This window comes from Gadus macrocephalus, chromosome 2 (genome assembly GCF_031168955.1).
Source record: "Gadus macrocephalus chromosome 2, ASM3116895v1".
NCBI lineage: Eukaryota > Metazoa > Chordata > Actinopteri > Gadiformes > Gadidae > Gadus > Gadus macrocephalus.
In genome coordinates, this window is record NC_082383.1 from 11,006,386 (window position 1) to 11,016,385 (window position 10,000).

Sequence of the window (10,000 nt, forward strand, 5' to 3'; positions counted from 1 at the left end):
ACATAGTAGCAAAAACACAATACATCTGTTTGTATACCGCAGATTAAACTAAACAAAATTTTTCTTCCTCATTAGATTACTTATCAATTAACTTTTAGCAAAATTTGAAGGATCCTCGTCCCAAACACATCATGGCATGGTTTAAATCATGTGGACTTTAAAAAAAGAAAAAAACTCAGTTTCTCAGACATTGGAAACATGTGTGGGCTGACAGCTTTAAAGTAACACGAACATCACAATAGAGAAGTCTTGGGCGGCGAGAGAGTACAGAATTCCAGCTCTCTTCTGTCCTTCTGTTCTGGTCTCTGTGCTGTCTGTCATCCACAACGTAACAGCAGGGCCCCCAATGTTTCAATTGTAATGATGAGAGGCTTTCTTTGTACCATTTTTTACACACAGCCACAATGCAATGTCTTGTATTACCTTGATTACCTTTCCCTGATTTATGAAACCTATAATTATATACATCTGTGTGAGGAAAAGTTTAGTCAAATTGCAGCAAATCAAGGTTGAATTTTAACATCAGCAAAGCTGAACATCTTTCTTTTTGGGTTCTCTTCTCACTATAAAATGTCTCTCTAACGTGAATGTGGTCTTGACTGTGTCTATGCATGTGTATGTGGGCTTGTATGTGTGTTTGTGTGACCTGTGCTTCTGTGTTTGTGGGACCTATGCATTTTGTGAGTGTGTGTTTGTGTGTGTGTGTTTGTGTTTCTCTGACCTATGCGTGTGTTTGTGTGTGTGTTTGTGTTTGTGTGTATATGTGTGTGTGTGTGTGTGTGTGTGTGTGTGTGTGTGTGTGTGTGTGTGTGTGTGTGTGTGTGTGTGTGTGTGTGTGTGTATATGTGTGTGTGTGTGTGTGTGTGTGTGTGTGTGTGTGTGTGTGTGTGTGGGTGTGTGTGTGTGTGTGTGTGTGTGTGTGTGTGTGTGTGTGTGTGTGTGTGTGTGTGTGTGTGTGTGGGTGTGGGTGTGGGTGTGGGTGTGGGTGTGTGTGTGTGTGTGTGTATATGTGTGTGTGTGTGTGTGTGTGTGTGGGTGTGTGTGTGTGTGTGTGTATATGTGTGTGTGTGTGTGTGTGTGTGTGTGTGTGTGGGTGTGGGTGTGTGTGTGTGTGGGTGTGGGTGTGTCTGTAGTAGACGCGTGGTATGCTACTGGACATGCACATGGTCCCAGGGGAGGCCGGGGGTAGGGGATGGGGCGGGGGCTGAAGGGGTTATGGTGAGGCCAGTGTTGGGGAAGGAAGTGGGTTCCACATGTGTGTGTGCATGCACGTGCACACACAGAAGTTGAAAACATGGCATCAACTACACACAGGCATTCTTGCTTTTGTATTGTTGTAAAGAAAACATGCAGAGGAAAAAACATTTTATATCCGAGATGTACGTACCTTAACAAATTATATTCTGTCTGAATGTCTACACAGTTTTCATTCTCTGCAGTTTCAATAGTGGAAGTCATAATTTTAGTGATTCAGTGAATTGATGTATTGAACTGATCCCCACCCACCAACGAACGTTGTTGGCCCCCAACAACGCCAGGCTGACAGCCTATCTCATGCTCTTTTGCCCAGCGAAAACGAGTTATGAAAGCCTGTCCTCCTGGCTGGGAATGACCTTCGACCTCGTGACTTGAGTCCTTAGAGTAACACGTCATATTTGACAGGTTATATACCATTTTTTAACTCCTTTGGACAATTTTTCATGTTGTCTAGGGGTGAAGGGCCGTCTGCCCTTCATTTTTTAATCTGCAGAATTTATTAACTGTTTATGGCCCAAATGTTCAGTGGTAATTTTTTTTAATAAATGGTGGGGTAATGTTTTATTCTTAATAAGTCAAAGTATGTGGAGATGCTGAACTGTGATTGGTGGTAATGAAATCATCTTAGTCAGTGATTTATATATAATCCCCCTAGCCCAAGCTACTGTGAATAATTAATCAGCAGTTGATATATTTAAAAACGGTTAAAGGTTTATACTGTGTGAATATAAAGGATGCAGGGATAGTGTTCTATGGAGGTAGATTTGTGTCTTTATTATGCAATCAAAAATAATAGGTTTGAGAGCAAAACTTTCCACACTGCAATCAAAAAATAGGTTTGAGAGCAAAACTTTCCACACTGCAATCAAAAAATGTTTTATTGCAAGATAAATTAATGTGATAAAAAAAATATTAATGGGAATCCAAAAGTTTTGTTTGCAAACCCAAAAGTTTTGTTTGCAAATCCAAAAGTTTTGTTTGCAAATCCAAAAGTTTTGTTTGCGAATCCAAAAGTTTTGTTTGCGAATCCAAAAGCTTTGTTTGCGAATCCTAAAGTTTTGCTTGCGAATCCAAAAGCTTTGCTTGCTGTTGAGCTGAATCTCGTGGGCGGGACCTACGCCGAAAGATGTAAGACACGTCTCTATTGGCCAGTCTCGATCGGAGTGACAGCTTGGCAACATCCACAGTTAGTAACGAGAGAGGGAGTTCTATTTCATGTAGGCTACGCCGTCTAGGCTTCGCCTTATGGGCTTGTCCCGTGCGCGCGCTTGCGCGCCCTGAAAATTCCGTAGGCCTCCCTGTCAGCCGACAAGGAGACCATGGCAGAGGAGAGCAGGGCGATGTTGTTGACCGCCGCCGCGGATTGAGAGGCACAAACGAACACCCTGTCCGTCAGGCCGACAATCTGCTTCTTTCGGCGTAGGTCCCGCCCACGAGATTCAGCTCAACAGCAAGCAAAGCTTTTGGATTCGCAAGCAAAACTTTAGGATTCGCAAACAAAGCTTTTTGATTCGCAAACAAAACTTTTGGATTCGCAAACAAAACTTTTGGATTTGCAAACAAAACTTTTGGGATTGCAAACAAAACTTTTGGATTCCCATTAATATTTTTTTTATCACATTAATTTATCTTGCAATAAAACATTTTTTGATTGCAGTGTCGATAGTTTTGCTCTCAAATCTATTTTTTGATTGCAGTGTGGAAAGTTTTGCTCTCAAACCTATTTTTTGATTGCAGTGTGGAAAGTTTTGCTCTCAAACCTATTATTTTGATTGCATAATAAAGACACAAATCTACCTCCATAGTGTTGTGTCTAAGGTGTTTCATTGCAATGGTCTGAATTCGATCGCTAGTTTCTGTAGCCTACCTCCTAGGCAAGATGCACTCACCTCCTACTTTCTTCTCAATGACCAGTGTCTGAATTCACTGTAAGTTGCTTTGCATAAAATAATGTATGAAAAGGGGAAACCTACACAATACTATTTGTCTACCAAATCTTCTTAAACACAATACGAAACATGTATCTGCTAGAAGTAGACCAAGTGGCAAATGTATTGAAATGCATGGGAAAAAAATTGCAATGTCACTGGGAGCCAACACCATTCAGCTCCATGGTGATGGAGCTGTGGGCATGTGCAAAAACCTGGATGTGGAACAGGACAGTGGATCTGAATGGGCAGGCTAGAGGACTAGAGCACTAGTAGGAAAATATATTGTACTGTTATGTTGACCCTTACATGAGACTGCTCTAGCCGTGGGAGTGAATACAGAGAGAAAGGGTTGGATAACAGAGGGATAGGAAAATAGAGAGAGGTAGGGTTGAGGAATAGAGAGAGCGAGGAGAATAGACAGAGGTAGGGTTGGAGAACAGAGAGAAAAGAGAAGATAATAAGAAAGATGCAGAAAGAGGCCGGCTCAGATGGACAGAAAAGGTGAGATGCTATCAGTTGATGTGTGTCACAGCTATGGGTGCATTGTCCTTCATAGCAACAGAAAAACAGAAAATACATCCAGAAGTAAGAAGTGAACTTAATGATCTACAGCTCTGACCCTCTCCTAACACCCACACTCATGCACAACAACCCTCTGGTGTTCTTCTGTTGTTATTTTGTCTCGACTGTCACGCTGGGAGAAAATTAAAAACGGGAAAAATGTATACACACACACATATACACATGCACACACATTATCGGCTCATCACATTATGGATTTTCAGTCTGTATGTCTGTCTCTCAGTCTATATGTATACCTGTCTCACTGTCTGTATTTCTGCATGTGTCTGTCTATCTGCCTATCTTTTGATTTTCCCATCTTCCATCACTGTACATCCTGTTGAGTATATTTTGTTTCCTGACGCACAAACATAGGCAAGCACACACAGGCATGTTTGTGTCTCCATAAAGTCATGAACCCTATTCTCTCCCTCTTGGGGGGGGCTAATTCGCAATCTCTCACACACACAAACTCACACACAACCACTCAATCAACAAGAGACACACACACTCACTCAATTACTCACTCATACACACAGATACACACTCACGACACCAACACATAAATCCATCCACCGACACATTCAGTCACTCTCTCACAAAAATAATAACCATCCCTCACACTCAAAACAACCATCAGAGATGTGTAATGAAAACCTACATTAGCGTCATGGCGGCACACCCAATCCAGTGAAGTGGTCTGCGCTACGCTGATAACAAGGGCGTTATCACATGCTTTCAGCTTGTTATCGTGTTTTTCCCCCAAACATCTGACCTTTGGCTCATCTCTTTCTAGTCTGACTCTCGTTCAACCTGAGCATCCACATATCCACATCTTATAACTTTTATATAATTGCCATTATCTATTTTGTGTGTTTGTGTTTGTGTGTGTGTGTTTGCGTGTGTGTGTGTGTGTGTGTGTGTGTGTGTGTGTGTGTGTGTGTGTGTGTGTGTGTGTGTGTCTGGGTGTTTGTGTGTGTCTGGGTGTTTGTGTGTAGCTTATTCTACAATTTTTTGTAATTGTCAGCCTAATTAGCCTGAATACCACACATTGTTCTGAGTTACTTTCTCAGTTGTCGAGATGTAAGCCACAAGGGAAATCTGATTAACATTCTTGGATTTTTTGGGAACAAATGTTTTTTTACTATTTAGTTGTTACCTATTGTTTATCTTCTTCTTCTTTCACTGAGGTTGAAATTGTATAGACTTTAGGCTTTTAAATGCATTGAAAATGTATCAACCGAATGGGGCTAAAGAAAGAAGGGAACTAAAATAATAAATTATCAAAGAGGAAAAAACATGGCATCTTAATTGGAACGCAATTCCTCCAACATGGTTGGATGTTTGTATGTTAGCCGGGCTCGCGCCTTTAATGTTATTTTGGCTGGACTGTCATCTGGCTAGCTTGGTTAATTGAACTTCCTCCACTAAAAGCCCCCCTTCGGTAATCATGTGAGCTCGCTCGCCAAAATTGGGCTCAGGTGTGGTTGCATATTATCTACTCTATTGGCGTTGTCCTACCAAGACACATCTGCAGTTAAACAAGGATAGAATTAAAGAACATCTTGAATGTACCACATGTTAAAGTAAACCTTAAGCTAGTTATCAGGTGTGTCGTTTCCTTTGGTGAGTATTCTCATATTGAACAAGTTATGTCTGGGTTTTTGTCTTTTTTTTCTGGTTGATCTGCAGTTTACATTGTGATGGACAATTCTGAGGGGCCAAATGAATAGTAAGCTATGTTTTATCTTGTTGTTGACTGGTCGAGGGATAGAGAGAACTAAAGAGAGCTCGAGGGAGAGAGGAAAGCCAAGAATAATGAATACAAGATGAAGACAGCTGGCGTTGGGTGTACAGAACGAAATTCTGGAGAAAAAACATGGAACGAGGGAGAGAGAAAGAGAGAGATAGCAAAATTAGGGACGTAAAAATAATTATCGAGCAAAGGGAAGAGTGTATTCGCTCCTGTGTTGTGGGCCCGGCAGCCTGTCGTTGATGTATACAATTTATCATTAACTTTCTGTCTAGATCTTTTGGAACACAATCGTGTAATTGACCACGTCTCCTGTATCATCCGCCTGTTCATGATTATACTTACTTTCTTACTTTCTTACTTTCTTAAAAAAATAATGGTGAATGCTGTGGATCAAAACTTTGGACCAAATCCATGTTATCTTTGGGATTGATAGCTTAATTATTTCATAATGTGTCCCTTACATTTTTGAAAAATGGTTATGGAATATAAATGACATTACAACTGTAGTCCTTTGTTGGCATGAGGATTAGGGTCGAGGGTTTTACAGTTTTTAACATCATTTTCATGTTTTCGAATTCTAATCTCCTTCCCTCTATCTACTGTAACTGATTAGACTCAAACTATGACAAAAATCAACCTCTTGATTATTTTGAGGCAGCAGGTCACTTTGGTACCCCTCGTCTATTTTTTTTTTTAACCTCTCCCAACATAACTCCAGAACAAGACTGGAGTGTATTTATTTTCTTTGTGGGTCCTCCTATGTAAGCTCATTGTCTGCAGTTTTTGGTTCTCTCTTCCTCTCTTTCTCTTGTCCTTTTTCTCTCCTATCTCACGTTGTCTCTCTCTACCCGTCTTGCTCTCACTCTTTAGCTTCTCTCTCTCACGCTGCACAGTCATATTGTCAGCAGACATTGATGCACCTAACCAAGCTGTTAATTGGCCACAGGTGTGTCTCATTCCCAGAGGTCACGTCAACCTAAACCAACACTTAATTAAATGAATAGAACAAGAGCTCGACAAGAATGATGATATATGTTATATATTATATAAATGTATGTATACAGTATATATACACATATAGATAGCAAATATCTACCATATATCAGTACTTCTGATAGAGCATTTGACTATTGCCAAAGACCTCCACAGAAAGTAACAATCCAAAGACTTGAATGTTATTCAATAGAATGAGCAAGCATATTCCTGTAGTCTAATTCATTACAACAATGATGCATTACCTCTGCACTATTTTATGATTACACCAACTGTGAGTGAACAGAGTGTGATTTCAGAAAGTAGAAGGGCCAAAAGTTGAAACACAAAGATTTTAAATGCATTTAAAATAATGAAATAAACTACACACATTGAGCCATGGTCAGCACCAGAGCCGCATGTCACATTCTTACTGAGACCTGAGCGCTCTCTAAGTTTACCCACTAAGCTAATGACACGCACACATTCACACACACACACACACACACACACCCACACAAACACACACACACACACACACACACAAACAGACACACACACACACACACACACACACAAACATAAATATTCACAGATGATCAAATGTAGTCACACACACACACCCTCTATCATTTAATACAGATTGTTAGGTGCTATTGTAATTTGAAGTCTTTTCTCTTCTTCAATCCAGTCCTATATTTCTGATCTCTTCTAATCCCACAGAAGGCTCAAGTGCAACTGTGATATTGCGTGTGAAAGTGAATGCTTTACAATAATATAAGTCGCATTCGTCAAACACATAAGTACTTGCTTTCATGCAGAAATATTCACACACACACACACACACACACACACACACACACACACATACAAATACACACACATTTTAACTCAACAAAAAACTGGCAGAACCAGTTGGGCTTGTGTTTAAAACAGGGGGTGCAGGAAAATAACCTTGGCGAAAATCAAGAAATCCAAGAGTTTTTAGGATTAGGAGTACCAGTAAGTGGAAATCCATAACTAGGTGGGCTGTCTTCTAATGTATGCCTCTGTTACGGTGTAACAGTGTTTCCGTCAAGGTCACGGTAGAACGACAAGGTGTGTCGTTCTCCCAAAACCTTGCTTGCAACAGAATAGAGAGCAAATAAAATACTTTCTCTCATAATACAGTAACTGACCCGGCCCGGCTCGGACTGGGAAAGGGACGCAGCATAACACCAGGTTGAGTTGGTGAAATTAAAACGATTTCTTACCAGGAAGTTGTGAATGATATTTTAAAAGTCTACACCCTACTTTCCCCCACTCATTTCAAGGTAAGAAAAACCTTGTCTTATAATCTGGTCAATTTGGTACCTGCAAACAACTTTAGTGCTGTAGATTTACAAAAGGATATCCTAGAAATTATAATTTTATAGGCATAGTTCCACTTACTAAGAATTATTAGCTCAGAAAGTGCTATGAAATTGACTTTAATGTATTGGAACCTATTGACAAAACTAATCGACACATCACATGTGCACGCGTCGCACACACATGCTCGACCATGCACGGTCAATTACAGGTTACGTGTGTTTCTAAACCTTCCTTGGCCGTGAAGGGGTTAATAGGTGGACGACTAGTGGGACGATGCCCCCATCCCACTAGAAGTCTGATCCATTATTTAACACGCAAAGATCTGGTTTCACCAACACAACCAGCACCAAGGCATGAGGCTCGCATTGGCTGGGGAGTACATGGGCACACGCATCAAATACACACACACATATGCATAAGCACACACACACAACACACATTACACAACACCCATTAACCCTAACCACATTACACACATTACCCACACAGATATGACACACACGCACACACACACATAAAACCTATACACCAAACCCACACACACAGACACCAGATAACAGCACAACAAACATGCACACACAATGTATTTTTACTTTTACTCATACTTTTACTGCTAGACTTTAAGACTCAAACAATGTCTGAACTTCCTATTGAACGAATTGTCCAACTGGTTTATTATTAAACGTGCAGCAAGTTCACTTTGTACATATTATAACATATCACGAGTATAAAACACATAACAGTTATGCTACAAAAGTTACTGTATGTATACTGTATGTATGAATATAATGTCCTCTTCTGTTCTTTATATTACATTTGATCACACACGTACAAACCAAACACAGATATATTTGTTTTCTGATCAGCTCATTCTGCTGTTGGGAGGAGCTTTCTCTCTGGGACATTCCTGTTTCCTGATCAAAAGCTAGTTTGGTGACAAAGGGGAATATCCGCCGGCCCTTGTGAAAATAAACTGTTCGGGAAACCAGAACACCCTTTGTGTCAATATAGTTGGTCAATCTCACCCCGTTCTGCCCTTGATGTTATTCACTTAATCTATGATGGATTGTTCCATATTCCATAGTCTCTTGGGTGGGTGGGGGAGGGGGGGTTGGGTCATCTAAACTGTATCCTTGTAGGTTAAATCTCTCGCTCGTCCTGTTCGTCTTTGTGATTGTGTCATGAAATTGGCTAGTCGTATATTGTTAGCTACATTAGCCCTTTTTAGTAAACCAGCCCAAAAAGAAACAACACAACATTACATTGTATTGCACACACAGCAAGAACATGCAATGTATAAATTGGTGACCGGAATAAAGTAGCAATGTAACCAAGTGTGTAAGAGCATTTAAAATCAACATAGAAATGGCCAACGTGGTACAAAAACAAAGAAAATGAATCTCTTCACGGGGGCAGCCATCACTGCTCTCGGTCTACTCTCAGAGTTCCGAGAGATGAAGACAAATCGGGGGCGTACCTCCGAGAAATGCCGCAAGAAAGCTGGGAGATCTTCGACTTTTGACTCGGATGTCTTGCGTCCGAGTATTGAGGAACACATCATCAGCATCTTCCTCTACTTCACTTCAAATAAAAATAAACCTTTCATAACTACAGCTGATTTAAATAAGCTGATCATTATATTTTGGGTCACTCTGCGTGCCATCTGTTTGTCAACAGACGGTAACGGTAGTCTTAACAGGAACATATAGTACAGAGAAGGTCCAACCAAGAAACATGTGCCAGTTACTCCAGTGCTGCCCCACTCCACATATCAAACTGCCTGTCTCTTGACCCGGTAGTCAATGTAACCTGCAGCTCCTTTCTCCATTTGGGCTAGTTTGGGTGTTGGTTCGGAGAGAGAGGATTAAGAGAACCATAACCTCCCCCTGATCTGTCTCCAGGGCGGGAGCTGATGCTCTGGGTCACTTTTTCTGTCACTATGGAAAAACACACACACGTGAACACAGTAATGCATGTAACAACCACGTCTTCTCTTGCCATCATCAACATGCACCCATGTTGTACATTTGAATTGTTGATATACTATAACACTACTAGATAGGGGTGTAATGGTACACTGAAGTCACGGCTCAGTTCATACCTCGGTTCAGACATCACGGTTCATGAAGGGAAAAGGAAAACAAACCGCAGAAGGCAATTCTTCTGTCTC

At 40.8% G+C, this 10,000-nt stretch overlaps 1 protein-coding gene and 1 long non-coding RNA gene across 2 annotated transcripts in view; both read left to right on the top strand.

Annotated features, from left to right (window-relative positions):
* LOC132449072 (Na(+)/H(+) exchange regulatory cofactor NHE-RF2) overlaps nt 1-10,000 on the top strand; it is a 29,657-nt gene that overhangs the window by 9,134 nt on the left and 10,523 nt on the right. The gene's annotated exons all lie outside the window — the stretch shown is intronic.
* Nucleotides 2,008-3,384, top strand: LOC132449080 (uncharacterized). Its single transcript, XR_009523506.1, has 2 exons — nt 2,008-2,053; nt 2,094-3,384. It is a non-coding gene; the product is annotated as an uncharacterized LOC132449080 (long non-coding RNA).